This window comes from Schistocerca americana, chromosome 2, assembly GCF_021461395.2.
Source record: "Schistocerca americana isolate TAMUIC-IGC-003095 chromosome 2, iqSchAmer2.1, whole genome shotgun sequence".
NCBI lineage: Eukaryota > Metazoa > Arthropoda > Insecta > Orthoptera > Acrididae > Schistocerca > Schistocerca americana.
In genome coordinates this window covers 946476929-946493533 of record NC_060120.1, presented here as the reverse complement: position 1 = coordinate 946493533, position 16605 = coordinate 946476929, and positions in this window count along the sequence as shown.

The window sequence follows — 16605 nt, the reverse complement described above, 5'->3', positions numbered from 1 at the left end:
CTCGAGCTGCGATTGCGTGGCAGCACTGCGCCACGATATTTCAGAGTTGCCTTAGAGAGCGTATGGGTCTGCCAATATTAACACGCACGTATGAAACGTGTGATTGAAGGGTGGCAACAGGCCTGATAGCTGTCAGGGGACTTGTGGCCTTTGGCTGAAAATATTCATCCAATATACAATCCTTAAATTACCTATGGAACATGCAACTAACCAACTAGCTCACTTCAAGTCAATGTATCCTTGTATACCTAAAGCACTGTTGGCTAAAAAGATCAGTGTCTCGAAACGTATGTTACATGAACACATCACCGACCAGCTGTGCTCCAAAGATAGTTTTTTAGTGCAATGGCAGTCTCTCTCGTACCGAATGCTTATAATGAAAGTGCAGCTACTCAAGGAGGTCGAGGGTGGGGGAGGGCTGTAATTAGTGCATGACAGCGAAACTTGGTAGATAGCCTCATGTGTAATTGCGGAACGGATTTACATTGGAAAAAAATTAGTTCAAATTTTGTCCTCCAGGTGCAAATCTGGGCTGTTCAGCTGTAGAGCATCTTGTCTTTTAAAACATAGAATCCTTGGATTACAGTTACGAGACCATTTGCCACAAACGATGAATTTATCGATACATTGGTCTACTTTAAAATTGCACTTAGTCCTTATTCCTTACGTAGATGAACTCAGTCGGTATTCTTGAAAATACACTGAAAAGCTACCTGAAGTAGTTCAATTAAATCTATTTATCATAAAGTTCATCCTGATCACTAACTTTTCCTGAGAGTAATATCATATTTCACGACTTTAAGTGCATCTTCATACTAATCTACATAAGCTATGAGCACAAGTTGGGTGAGAAAACAGTGTTATTACGAGATCACCACCCTTGTACAACTCAAAAATATTTAAACCTTCCCAGTATTCAGCTCTATATCACTGAAAACACTTTCTAAAGCTTCACCATTGTATGACTTTGACCTCCTTCAAAGCATATTTCCAATAGCTCAGCAGTTACGATACTTGAAATGTCTCCTAAATGTAAACTCTGGTCAGGATATGCAAAAAGAATTTACACTTCCTTGACAATAAGACATATAACTGTGGCTTAATACATTGAAACAATGAAAAACATATATTCTTCAATCTGGAAGTTAATTAGTTACCATCTCTTGGCCTAATCTGGTAAGGTGTCGTATGACTATACGTAAAGTCGTACATCATTACTCAAGCAAAAATCGAATGAATTTACTCAGGTTATGTCAACAGGATGATCTGGATAAAACAAAGTACTAGATAATTTAGTATCTGCCTCAGTGCTTCCAATAAAAGAGAGGAAAAATAAACAACGTTACTTATATATACACTCTAAGATCAATGCACCACTAAGAAATTATCTGAATGAGACGGAAATCGGTTCAAAAATGGTTCAAATGGCACTACGCACTATGGGACTTAACATATGTGCTCATCAGTCCCATACACTTAGAACTACTTAAACCTAACTGACCTAAGGACATCACATACATCCATGCTCGAGGCAGGATTCGAACCTGCGACCGTAGCAGCAGCGTGGTTCCGGACTGAAGCTCCTAGAACCGCTCGGCCACAGCGGCCATCGGGAAATCGGTAAATGTGATGTATACGTACAGAAAAACAAATGACTGCATTTTCAGAAAAACTGGACGATTTCATGAAGAGAAAGAGCTTCACAAACTGAGCAAGTCAATAACGCGTTGATCAACCTCTGGCCTGTATGCAAGCAGTTATTCGGATGGCATTGATTGTTAGAGTTGTCCTCCTGAGGGATACCATGCCAAATTTTGTCCACATGGCGCGTTAGATCGTCAAAATCCCTAACTGGTTGGTGGGCCCTGTCCATAATGCTCTAAATACTTTCAATTGAGGGGGACATGCGGCGATTTTACTGGCTAAGGTAGTAAGGTAGGCTGTGGCAATCACAAAGACAAGCAGTAGAAAGTCTGGCTTATGCAAGCTGGTTTTATTTTGCTGAAATATAAAATCAGGGTAACTTGGGATGAAAGCCAACAAAATGGGGCATAGAATATCATAGACGTACTGATGTGCTGTGAAGCTGCCGCGGATGACAACCAAAGGGGTTCTGCTATGAAAATAAATGGCACCCCAGACCATCACTCTTGTCTTTCTGGCTGTATGGCAGGCGACAGTCAGGTTGGTACGCCACCATAGTCGAGGGGTCTCAAGATATGTTTTTGGTTTGAAACCTCATTGGCTGGAGCAGAACTGTCTTCAACGATGGGTCCCACTTTGAACTGAGGCTCGATGACCAGCGAAGATGTGTCTGGAGACACCTCGGACTTTGGTGGGGTACCAACTTGACTGCCGCGATCCACCCGATCAGACAACCAGGAGTGATGGTGTCTGGTGCCGCTTCATTCCACAGCAGGACCCCTTTGGTTGCCAGCTGCGGCACTCTTACAGCACAGCGGTAGGTCGACGGTTTTCTACGCCTCGTTTTTTAGTCCTTCGTGGCAAGTCATCCTGGGCTTGCATTTCAGCAAAACAATGCCCGCTCGCAACTACGAGATTCTCTACTGCTTGTCTTCGTGCTTGCCATAATCTATCTAGGTCAGCAAGGCCGCCAAATCTCTCCCCAGTTGACAATATTTGGAGCATTATGGGCAAGGTCCTCCAACCAGCTCGGGATTTTGACGATTTAACACGCCGACTGGACAGAATTTGGTACGATATGCCTGAGAGGTCATCCAGTGCCTTTATCAATCACTGGTAAGCCGAATAACTACTTGTATAATGGCCAGAGGTCGACCAATGCGTTACTGACTTGCGGATTTGCGTAGCTCTTTCTCTTGAATAAATCATCCATTTTTTCTGTTACTGTAATCGCTTGTTTGTCTGTACATGTACATTACACCTACAGATTTCCGTCCCATTCACATCATTCCTTCGTAGCGCGTCGTTTTCCTTTGGCTTAGAGTGTTTTATGGTATCAAGATGATCCAAGTTTACTAGCTAGCGTAGCATTAAGTAACATATGAAAGTCTATTTATTGTGTAGAGGTAAAGTAAAACAGGCAGAATATTTGATATTTGTAGTTGGAAAACAAGCACACCCTCCCTCCCCCCCCCCTCCCACACACACACACACACACACACACACACACACACACACACACACACACACACACCTGACGTTTCCGAGCGATTCTAGGCGCTACAGTCTGGTTCCGCATGACTCCTCCGGTCCCAGGTTCGAATCCTGCCTCGGGGATGGATGTGTGTGGTGTCCTTAGGTTAATTAGGTTTATTAGTTCTAAGTTCTAGGGGACTGATGATCTCAGAAGTTAAGTCCCATAGTGGTCAGAGCCATTTTCAACACCTGACGTTTCTGTCTCGCTACACAGCACTTTTAAACACCGTGCATGTTCACTGACACATAGGTGTAGCTCTTGATTTTGACGTCTCTCTCTGTTGAGAGCGCCAATGCGAGTACGCAGACCCATGCGTCACGGCACCAGAGATTGTCGGTGACTAGTTGATCAGGCGAGGTCGGCGACCTCTTCCTCTCTCCCTCCTCCTTCCCTCCGCCTCCCCCACCCCGGAGAAATGGAGAGTAAACAGAGTGAGTGCGCCCCCCCCCCCCCCTGCCACTTTCCCACCAGCCCTTAGCAGCGAAATATGCGAGGCGGATTGAGGATGTCGGAACCCTCGCTCCGCGGCCCTCAGTCACGCATCGAACACGTGAACAAATAGCGTGGCTCAGTGCCGACACTCACGCTAAGAATCAAAGCGTACACACCGCGAATCACTCCCACAGTCGCAGTCCCTACATTTCCAAGTATCGCAGCAACAAGTAAAGTAAGGAAAATTCCACTGTTCGCAAGAAAACGACAGTCTACATTACTACCAACGCTATACATAGGGTACATTCGCATTAGAACGAAAAAGAAGATACACTAGACAAATCACTGTTCATAAAAGTTTGACAGCATTTGTTGGTACCGTACCGCACCACTCACTCTTATTGTCGGCCTGCAACATGCTCTATTGTATCGTTGTCGAGCTCCTCACCATTCTCTTGCGCGGATCAGAGGCCACACACGCCGGCCGAGGTGGCCGAGCGGTTCTACGCGCTACAGTTTGGAACTGCGCGACCGCTACGGTCGCAGGTTCGAATCCTGCCTCGGGCATGGATGTGTGTGATGTCCTTAGGTTAGTTAGGTTTAAGTAGTTCTAAGTTCTAGGCGACTGATGACCTCACAAGTTAAGTCCCATAGCGCTCAGAGCCATTTTTGAAGAGGGCGCACACACACACACACACACACACACACACACACACACACACACACAGCTGTCTTCGGCCATAAGACCTGCCGTCCTTCAACCTCCTCCTATCTTGCTGTCTGTAGGTAGAGCAGCCGTAATCACCTCGCTCACATTCGTAGTAATAATCTTGTCTTCTCTTGTCTCCGTCTGCGTTTTCTCTCGACCCCTGCTGCTTCTCTCCACTTTCTATTCATACGAATGTTTGACGTATCAGCTATTTAATTTCAATTTTTGTGCTAGTCAAATGAGTACGAACTTTGCGCGAGTGCAAAGCGGGGCGTACGTCATCCGGTACTTCGAAGTACTGAAGTTTCTCTAATCTCTGTTCAAAAAATTCGGAGTATGTATCGTTTCACCGTCTGCAAGTAAAATTTGAACTCGCATCATTTGTGCTACAATACCAGCATTTTTCAGGGAACATCGTTTCAAGCTCTTCATACCATAAGCTTTCATCTTGATTCAAGAACAGCATACGCAGAGATGAAAAAAGTCATGGGATAACTCCTACCATCGTGCCGGTCTTTCATTTTCCCGGTGTAGTGCAGCAACTCTACTCGACATCGACTCAACAAATTGGACAAAGTCCCCTGCAGAAATATTGAGCCATGCGGCCTCTGTAGCCATCCATAACTGCGAAAGTGCAACCGATGCAGCATTTTCTGCACGAACGGACATCTCGAATATGTCCCATAAGTGTTCGGTGGGTTTTATGTCGGGTGATCTGAATGGCTAAACCGTTCGCTCAAACTGTCCACAAGTGTTATTCTAACCAATCGCGAACAGCTGTGTCCAGTGACATAACGCATTATCATATACAAAAACTCCATCGTTGTTTGAAAACATGACGTCTACGAATGGCTGCATAGGGTCTCCAAGTAGCCGAACATCCAGAGGACCCAGTCTGTTCCATGTAAACACAGTCCACACCATTATGGAGCCACCGCCAGCTTGCACGTAGCCTTCTGGTCCATGGCTTCGTGGAGTGTGCGCCACACTCTAACCCCACCTTCAGTTTTTACCAACCCAAATTCTGGGCTTATCTGATCAGGTCACGGTTTTACAGTCGTCAGGGGTCCAAACGATATGGTCCTGTACTAGGAGAGGCACTGCAGACGATGTCGTGTTCTTCACAATGGCACTCGCGACGGTCGTGTGCCATTAACGCCAGATTTTGCCGCACTGTCCTAACGCTTTCGTTCGGCGTAAGTCCCACATTAATATGGTTCAAATGGCTCTGAGCACTATGGGACTTAACATCTGAGGTCATCAGTTCCCTAGAACTCAGAACTAATTAAACCTAACTAACCTAAGGACATCACACAAATCCATGCACGAGGCAAGATTCTAACCGGCGACCGTAGCAGCAGCGCTGTTCCGGATTGTAGCGAAAATGGTTCAAATGGCTCTGAGCACTATGGGACTCAACTGCTGAGGTCATTAGTCCCCTAGAACGTAGAACTAGTTAAACCTAACTAACCTAAGGAAATCACAAACATCCATGCCCGAGGCAGGATTCGAACCTGCGACCGTAGCGGTCTTGCGGTTCCAGACTGCAGCGCCTTTAACCGCACGGCCACTTCGGCCGGCCGGATTGTAGCGTCTAGAAACGCTCGGCCACATCGGCCGGCCCACACATTAATATCTGCGATTATTTCGTGCAGTGTTGCTTGTCTGTTAGCACTGACAACTCTACTCAAACGCCGCTCCTCTCGGTCGTTAAGTGGAGACCGCCGGCCACTGCGTTGTCCGTGGTGAGAGGTAACGGCCGAAATGTGGAATTCTCGGCACACTGTGGATGGCGAAATACCGAATTCCCGAACGATTTCCGAAATGGAGTTTCCCACGCGTCTAGCTGAAACTACCATTCCGCGTTGAAAGTCTGTTAACTCCCGTTGTGTGGCCATAGCCACGTCGGAAACCTGTTCACATGGATCCTCTGAGTACAAAATTCCTGATATTTTTCTTCAAAATCTTGTTTCTGTTTCGTAGCAGTCTGATTCAGCTTCTCTGTAACAATAATCTGCGCATGCTGTGCTTGAACCTTCCGGTTCGAAGTATGTTCCTTATCCGCTGGCCACACATCTGAATCCATACCGAGAAATGTTAGCACCCGGTTCAGTTCTATGGCTATCTCTCCAAGTGGTACTCGATTCGTCACGTTAGATCGTAGAAGCTGGAATTCTGTCCGCTTCGCCAAGGTAGAAACTTGGTATCTCAGTTGACATGTCTTTGTCTTTGACCTCGCTTTCAAGTCTAGCTGCATTGGTTTCGAACACTTGGAAAATGAGTACGTGTGTTTTGCATTTCTTTACGTAATTGTGTGTTCTATTTATTGGCTCCCGTCAAATATCTTTGCGACTTTTTCTTGACCGTCCTTCAATAGTGATTTTATTTCAACCGATAATTTCTATTCACTTCATTTAAATACCATTTCCTCATGACCTTCCCTAACTGGTGACATATTTTTCCTTTAAATGTTTCTTTAATTCCTTCACGAATATTCTTGGCTTTCCGTATGTCCTTTTAAGTCCTTTACGGCTTCTTCTTCACTTTCCAGAAGATAGCTGAACAGCACCAGTATTTCTTTTCGAAAACGGACATAATGTCTTATGGGATAACAGCAATCTGTGATTTTATGTTACTTAAAATCCGTCTTGATTGCAATTTCTTTTTTATTCATATGACCGGTTTCGGTTCATTCAGAACCATCTTCAGATCTGATATTTCAGTTACAGGAGTAACCCGTCCAAATCCAGCAACTTTCACATGCTACGTCACATAAAAGACGGATTTTAAGTAACATAACCAGTATTTCTATCATTACTTCGTTGTCTACTGTTTCTCCCTCAGTTACATATTCAGAACCGGAATCTTTGAATCCTGCAACATCGCGCAACACTACCCACTGGCATGTGCTCTTTCATTGGCGACATTTTTACACTTGAAAGTCAAAACCATAAAACACAAGAGAACTGACCTCCTCCATCCAATATTCGTAACACGCCAAATAATCCTCAAATTTTGCACACATCTGCAAACTGCAATTATGTGTGATTAGTAGTCTGGAGATACTTTTAACGTCTCTTTCTGTGACTACTGATTGCCTTGCCTTGCCTGCGCAGCTCCATGTGTGTCTTCGAGTTGGTCATCTTGAACCACAGCTATCCATCTTGCAGTGGCTTTACGTTTTACATGGGATTTCGTTGGTGATGCGACAGTTTTTTTACGCTCTCCCCACATGGACTGGTCATTTTATTGTCCGAAACTGTTTCACATTATTGCATTTCGAATCACTATTCTTCGCCGAAAAGCGGCAGTCCTTGCACGGTACGCCAACTTAAAACTCCTCTGTTGTATTTTATTCATTAATTTTGTTTCTATCGGGATCAAATATGGGAGCTTTACGGAGAGAACACGCTTAGTTACTTACTAATCACGACCTGAGGCCCTTATACTTCGCAAATATGAGAGTTCCTCTATTATACAATGGAAAATGTAACTTTGAAATAATTCCACTGCAAATCAATATTACTTCATTTTTTTATCCTTCCGACACGTAACACGCTCCCTAATAATGCCTATGCTCGTCCACCTTTTTACGAATATTGACCGTGTCATTTCAGTTACCACTGCTGCCATGCATTTACACATTAATTTAGCAGGCCGAGTAACAACCACAATGTTGCTTCTCCCAGAATTTCGTAACTAACTCCGCACTCCTGTCTCTGAATAAATCGATATACTAAAATTCTTTTGCCCTACGATCCGACGCAATACTTTCAACTGTAATCATACTTTCTGAAAAAAAATCCTCAGACCATTTATATACGACGCAGCTGCACGCGGCCGTTTAGTTCCCACCCTATACAGTGACTCTGCACTAACTTGCTGGTGGGGAAGCAGTAACTCTTGGGCGCTGTTGACACTAAATAGCAATACAGTACCCACACCAGGGAAAAAGCACGGTCGGCTTCTAAAGTTCCAGAAACCAGCGATGAGAATGGAGTAAATTTCACTACTTCTTGAGACCAAGGATAGCTTGTACGACTTTAAAACTTGGATAACACTTTCTTAAGCACTGAACAGAAAAACGTGCGCTAATCGGCACGTGTTACATTTAGCAGGTTTCTAGTGAAACTGAAAGAGTGATAAGTTCCATTTACCAAAATCAAAGTTAATGAGGCACATTCTATTCTCTACTGGTGTTTCTTGTAGCAGTTGAAAACTTCTCCATAATATTATTTATTTCCATACTCTCTTTTTTCTTGGTTCACTAACTTCTTTCTCCTTAAAGAATTTATCAACTTTTTTTTACTCATGCACTGAGGAAGTAAATTTGGCTCGCATAGTTCCAGGGAAGATGAGAAGTGCATAGGTACTCATACTTTCAACAACTTCTTGTATGTTAAATATCTTCCAGCACACACAGGAAAGCTCAAGAGTGAACTAAGAAACTTTGTTAGTCAACTTCTTGTGAGGTATTGAGTAATGTATTCGAGTGTACTCTTAAATGTTCTTGCTTTTCAAATAACACATGGATGTTATAATACTTCAAAAGCTTGTCATTTTCATATTTTCTTATTAGATGAAAGATTCATTTTGGACTTTCATCCGTATCCCAGGGATTTCCCTCGTTGAATGTGTCACTCACAATTACTATAAAAAATATTCGAAAATCTATCTTAAACATTTGCTAAATAAAAACCTTTCTCAGACACGCGTGAGCTACAAAAACATTTTTTTTTTTTCCTTTCTGAGATTCTCTTTGTTTTTCGTTTCGCTCTGGAAAGGTCTTTCCCGGCACCGCATATTACATTACCATAACATACGGTCTGATCTCACACAAGGACAGATTCTGTAGGCGATACGGTGAATTTTAAATTCGTGTCACTTGCGTGATGCTCTTCCCATGGCAGCTCGTTCCATGTGAGAACGCAGCTAGAACCACATTCATCACAAGAGGTGACAGGTAATTTCCTTGCCACACCGGGAGTGTATCTGACAACATGACGAGATTACTTGGCCACTGCAGATCATTCATATTCCATCTTTTCTTACAAGGTTCAGATTCAGCACCCACTACTATTTTTTCATCCCACTTGTGTGTTAACCGAATGGAGTACCCTGCAACATATCTTAGACAAACATACGGACGAAAATTTAACAATCATTCAGGACTGGAGGTCGATAACAGGATAAGACAGAGAAGGAAAAAATCGTACGTGAATATGGACTGGGGGAATGGAATCAAAAAAGAAACTGCCTGGTAGAATTTTGCACAGAACATAATTTAATCGTATGGAACACTTGCTTTAAGAATCATAAAAGAAGGTTGTTCACCTGAAGAGACCTAGAGACATCAGAAGGTTTCAGATTGATTACATAATGGCAAGACAGAGATATCGAAACCAGATTTTAAATTGTAAGACATTTTCAGGGGCAGATATGGACTCTGAACACAATTTATTTATTATGAACTACAGATTAAAACTGAAGAAACTGCAAAAAGGTAGTATTTTAAGGAGATGGGATATGGATAATCCGAAGGAACCAGAGATTTTAGAGAATTTCAGATAGAGCGTTAGGGAAAGACTGACACGAACAGGATAAAGGAATACAGTAGAAGAGGAATGGATAGCTTTGAGAGGTGAAATAGTGAAGGCAGCAGAGGATCAAGTAGGTAAAGAGACGAGGGCTGACAGAAGTCCTTGGGTAACACAAAAGATATTGAATTTAATTGATGAAAGAAGAAAATATAAAAATGCACTAAATGAAGATGGCGAAAGGTGGTACAAACGTCTAGAAAACGAGACTGACAGGAAGTGCAAAGTTGTTAAACAAAAATGTTTTGAGGACAAATGTAAGGATTTAGAAGCACATATCACTAAGGGAAAGATAGATGCTACCCACAGAAAATTAATGAAACCTTTGGAGAAAAGAGCACCACCTTTATGATTATCAAGAGCTCAGATGGAAAACCAGACCGAAGCAAAGAAGGAAAAGCAGAAGGGTGGAAGGAGTACACAAAGGGCCTGTACGAGGGTTATAATATGGAAATGGAAGAGCATGTAGACGAAGATGAGATGGGAGGTGTGATACTGCTTGAGGAATTTGACGAAGTACTAAAAGACCTAACTCGAAACGAGCCCCAGCAGTATACAGCATTAGAACTATTGATCGCCTAGGAAGAGTCAGCATGACAAAACTCTTCCATCTGGTCAACAAGATGTATGAGGCAGATGAAATACCATCAGACTTCTAGAATAATATAATATTTCCAACCGCAAAGTAAGCAGATGCTGACAGGTTTGAAAATTACCAAATTGTCAGTTTAATAAGTCACGGTTGCAAAATATTAACACCAATTATTTCTTGAAGAATGGAGAAACTAGTAGAAGTCGACCTCAGGGAAGATGAGTTTTGATTCCGGAGAAATGTAGAAACATTGGAGGCAATACTGACCCTACGACGTCTCATAAGAAATAGGTCAAGGAGTATATACCAGTTGTAGAAACTTTTGTCGATGTTGACTGGAAGACCCTCTTTGAAATTCTGAAGGTGGCAGGGGTAAAATACAGGGAGTGAAAGGCTATTTGCAACTTACACAGTAACCACACGGAAATTATAAGAGTCGAGGAGGATGAAAGAGAAGCAATGGTTGAGAATGGAGTGCGACAGGGTTATAGTCTGTCCCCGATGTTATTCGATGTGTGTACTGGGCAAGCAATAAAGGAAACAAAAGAAAAATCTGGGCCAGAATTAAAGTCCAGTAAGAAGAAATAAGAACTTCGAGGTTTGCCGATGACATTGTAATTCTGTCGGAGACATCAAAGGACCTGGAAGATCAGTGGAACAGAATTGACAGTGTGTTGAAATGAGGATATGAGATGAACATCAACAAAAGCAAAACGAGGATAATGGAATGTAGTCGAATTAACTCGCGTGATGCTGAGGTAATTAGATTAGGAAATGAGACACTTAAAGCAGAAAATGAGTTTTGCTATTTGGGGAGCAAAAAACCGATGATGGCCGAAGTAGAAAGGATATGAAATGTAGACTGGGAATGACATGGAATGCATTTCTGAAAAGATAAATTTGCTAACATCGAGTATAGATTTAAGTGTCAGAAGTCCCTTCTTAAAGTGTATGTACGGAGTGTAGTTACGTATGGAAGTGAAACACGGACTATAAACAGTTTAGACAAGAAAAGAACAGAAGCTTTTGAAATGTGGTGCTACAGAAGAACGTTGAATATTAGATCACGTAACTAATAAGGAGGTATGAGTAGAATAGGGGAGAAAAGAAATTTGTGGCACAACCTGACTAGAGGAAGGGATCGATTGGTAGAAAACGTTCTGAGACATCAAGAGATCACCAATTTAGTAGAGGAGCGAAGGATGGAGGGTAAAAATCGTAGAGGGCGGCCAAGAGATGAATACACGAAGCATATTCAGAAGGATGTAGGCTGCAGTAGTTACTCGAAGACGAAGAGGCTCGCACAGGACAGAGTAGCATGGGGATCTGCATCAAACCAGCCATCCGACTGAAGATCACAAAAACAACAACATAAACAACTACTACAAGGGACGCATCGGATACCTGTCTATAACTAATTTTAAATAAATTGACAGAAATGGAAATAGTTACAATGCGAAATGGTAGTCAGATATTTATCAAACATTCTCGATATATTAAATGATCCATCTTTCTTTCTATTGAGAATTGGTATCCACACCAGCAATAACAACACAGTGACGAATGGCATCCGCGAGCACGAATACAGTTTTTTTTTTTTTTTCTGGGATGGAAGCAAAGTGAATTCGAATACCATCTTGAGGAATATCTTTCCATAGTTGAAGCAGTTAGTAAAGGGTGGAGAAAAGTATGTCTTCCCGTCTCACGCCAGACATGCTGCTACGGGAATATGCTATTTCGTACCGTGGCCATGAACGGTATGATAGCAACGTTTACCATTCTTTCTTCATACTTTCGATCACGTAGGACCCTTCAAGAACTATCAAATGATTCCTTTAGCCTTATTAAACTGCCCTCCAATCCATTATCCCAGGAGTTGGAGCAGAATAGAAGTTGAGAATCGCCGCTTCTCGTGTCGTCTATCAGGCCATCTACGGACACGATGGCGTAGATTTGGCCATCACAAAATGAAGTGAGAATCGTCGCTGAACGCTACAGTTGACTGTACGTCTACATGTGTATGCTACGGTGTCAGAGGTAAAGAAGGCGTAGGAACTCGGTATCTCAACCCAGTTTCCAGTAACTGGCTCGAAGGTGCCACGCGGCGCGTGCCTGGATTTCAGCTGTTGCAGTCTATTCGTCTGAGTCAGTCTAAAAATTCTACGATCTCTTCGTGTTGCAGTCCTTCTGGAACTTTCCGTGCCTATTCTATTTGCCACAGTGTTTACCCTGAGTTTATCTCGTCACCTCTCGTTCTGGAGTCATAGCTAAAGAGCCAATTGTTTGTCCGATCTGTCGGTATGGCGTTCCCGTGTCCGTAATGCTGATGATTCGACCTTTCCCACATTCAGAAAGACGAGGAGTAACTACACTTACACCTCGTGTGGACTTGCCGATATTCTAGTAACCTTAGACACATCCTACAGTTACCACGTATTCACTTAGCTCGCCATATGTAGCAGTAGCTTTTATCTTCACGGAAAATATACTATCTCATCGAAAGCATCAGGACACCCCTGTGTAATTCGACATTGACCAATACATGTCACAAAACATTAGCAAAATAAAGGCAGTCAACTGGAAAGCAACAATCTTTTTACATATACTGCCTGAGAAAAAAGGGAAGCATCGACGAAGAGGAGGAGGAAACGAAGTGAAAAATCAGAGGTTGACAGGGTTGTGTTATTTGAGTGATAACAATATCGTGTTAAATTTACAAGGAACTTTGCAGCAGAAGCCAGCTGTCAGCACGACCGAGCATCCCCTCTGGCGTGGATTATTGCACTGTTTCTATTGGTAAGGGTGTCAGAGTCAGTATGTCCCGCAGCTATTTTTACTCATCCATCATATATACAATACCCAACACTATGTCGGAGTAGACTTCCGAGCTGGTTCCACACACGATCCGTCGTAGACTGATCTGTATATCTTGCCGACCTCGTGAGTATTTCTACAACACGCAGACACTTCAAAGTGACACATGCCATGCGTGGTTGAACACTTTTGTAATGGAAAATCCCACTACGATACTGTCGCAAAGACGCAACGCATCAGGATTCGAGATGCCGTGACGCACGCTTGTGTCGTCCAAGTCCCCCCAATCGCCACCAACCGTGACCTGAATTTAGGCCGATGGCTCCCCACACCTCGATCCCAGGAGTAACATCGTTGTGCCTCTCCACAACAATGGAAGAGTGGGACCTCTCCCCATGTCACTGCCATAGTCGCCGGCGATGGCCATCTGTGATAGTGCGGAACCGCGATACATCGATGAACACAATGCGACGCCGTTCATCAGCAGTCCTTGCTCCACTGTCGCTGCGTCACTTTAAATCATCCCTGCTGTAGTGTTAATGGAAGTCAACGCATGGGACGGTAATAAGCTATTCCAGATGCTTGTAGTCTCTGACCACTGGCACGTGGTGACACAGAATGCTCAAGGGCGACCGTTGGTTGTTCTTGGGTGGCGGACGCAGAAGAGCGGAAAGTTCTACGGGACTGGAGAAAGGCTCACGTCATAGCAATCAATAAAAAGGGTAGAAAATCGGATGAACATAATTACCGGCCAATTTCACTGACATCGATTTGTTGCAGAATCATGGAACATATTTTGTGTTCAGACATAATGACCTTCTAGACTCTGAGAAGCTCATTTGCAGAAACCAGCACGGATTTAGGTAACAGTGGTCATGCGAGACACAGCTGGCCCTCTTTGTACATGATATACAACAGGCTCTAGATACCGGCTCCCACGTTGATACCTTATTCCTCGACTTTCGAAAGGCGTTCGAATCAGTTCCGCACTGTCGCTTGCTCCGAAAAGTGCGCGCTTACGGTGTATCCGATGACATTTGCGGTTGGATAGAAAGTTTTCTAACAGACAGAGAGCAGTATGTCGTTCTGAATGGCGTGACTTCAACAGAAACAAGCGTAACTTCAGGTGTTCCCAACGGCAGCGTAATAAGTCCGCTGCTTTTTACGATTTACATAAACGATCTGGTTGATGGCATTGACAGCGGCATTAGAATGTTTGCCGATGATGCTGTAGTCTACAGGAAAGTCGTATCACACGAAAGTTGTGAACAAATCAATGACGATTTGCAGAAAATAAATGCGTGGTGTAATGACTGGCAGCTATCTCTCAATATTAGTAAGTGTACGCTACTGCGTATAACGAGGCAAAAATCCCCATTAATGTATGAGTACAAAATAAATGCCCAGTGTTTGGAAGCGGTAACATCCACCAAGTATCTGGGCGTTGACTCTGAGGACTATGGGATGTAACTTCTGAAGTCATCAGTCCCCTAGAACTTAGAACTACTTAAACCTAAATAACCTAAGAACATCACACACATCCATGCCCGAGGCAGGATGCGAACCTGCGACCGTAGCGATAGCGCGATTCCAGACTGTAGCGCCTAGAACCGCTCGGATACCTCGGCCGGCAGTATCTGGGTGTGATTATTCGAAATGATCTGAAATGAAATGATTGGATCACACAAGCAACGGTCAAGGCGAACTGTAGATTGTGGTTTATTGGTAATCTCACATTGGTGCAATAGCATCTCTGTGTCCTTTAGTGATCGCTCGACATATGATGTCCATGCCTCGTATGTAGCCTACCAGGCCTGGTGACAACAGTGAACATGAACAACACTGATGTACTCTGGTTGCTACTCTACCTGTCACAGACAATTTTAACTCTAATCGTTTAAATACCTGCTGAGGGTTCGTACTTGCACAAAGTTACACTACTGGCCATTAAAATTGCTACACCAAGAAGAAATGCAGATGATAAACGGGTATTCATTGGACAAATATGTTATACTAGAACTGACATGTGATTACATTTTCACACAATTTGGGTGCATAGATCCTGAGAAATCAGTAACCAGAACAACCACCTCTGGCCGTAATAATGGCCTTGATACGCCTGGGCATTGAGTCAAAAAGAGCTTGGACGGCGTGTACAGGTACAGATGCCCACGCAGCTTCAACACGATACCACAGTTCATCAAGAGTAGTAACTGGCGTATTGTGCCGAGCCAGTTGCTCGGCCACCATTGACCAGACGTTTTCAGTTGGTGAGAGATCTGGAGAATTTGCTGGCCAGGGCAGCAGTCGAACATTTTCTGTATCCATAAAGGCCCGTACAGGTCCTTCAACATGCGGTCGTTCATTATCCTCCTGAAATGTAGGGTTTCGCAGGGATCGAATGAAGGGTAGAGCCACGGGTCGTAACACATCTGAACTGTAACGTCCACTGTTCAAAGTGCCGTCAATGCGAACAAGAGATGACCGAGACGTGTAACCAGTGACACCCCATACCATCACAGCGCGTGATACGCCAGTATGACGACGACGAATACACGCATCCAATGTGCATTCACCGCTATGTCGCCAAACACGGATGCGACCATCATGATGCTGTAAACAGAACCTGGATTCATACGAAGAAAATGACGTTTTGCCATTCGTGCAACCAGGTTCGTCGTTGAGTCCACCTCCGCAGGCGCTCCTGTCTGTGATGCAGCGTCAAGGGTAACCGCAGTTATGGTCTCCGAGCTGATAGTTCATGCTGCTGCGAACGTCGTCGAACTGTTCGTGCAGAAGGTTGTTGTCTTGCAAACGTCCACATCTGTTGACTCATGGATCGAGACGTGGCTGCACGATCCGTTACAGCCATGAGGATAAGATGCTTGTCATCTCGACTGCTAGTGATGCGAGGCCGTTGGGATCGAGCACGGCGTTCCGTATTACCCTCCTGAACCCATCGATTGCATATTCTGCTAACAGTCATTGGATCGCGACCAACGCGAGCAGCAATGAGAATTGACCATAAACCACACAATAATATTAATTAAATAATGAACCATGTAGGAAATGTAACCTCCTAACAGAAATAATAATATCTGGTAAATTTTATAAGGACAGCAGCGCTGACCTTCGGCGCTGTATTCTGAATAACAAAAGCAAAATTCTTACCTCAATAAAAACTGCAACTATATCTGCTCTTATTTATCAACACAGCTTCGTACAATGCTGGCATATATTTTTTTTGATTCTTGGAAGCAATGATAATGCATTGGAAAAA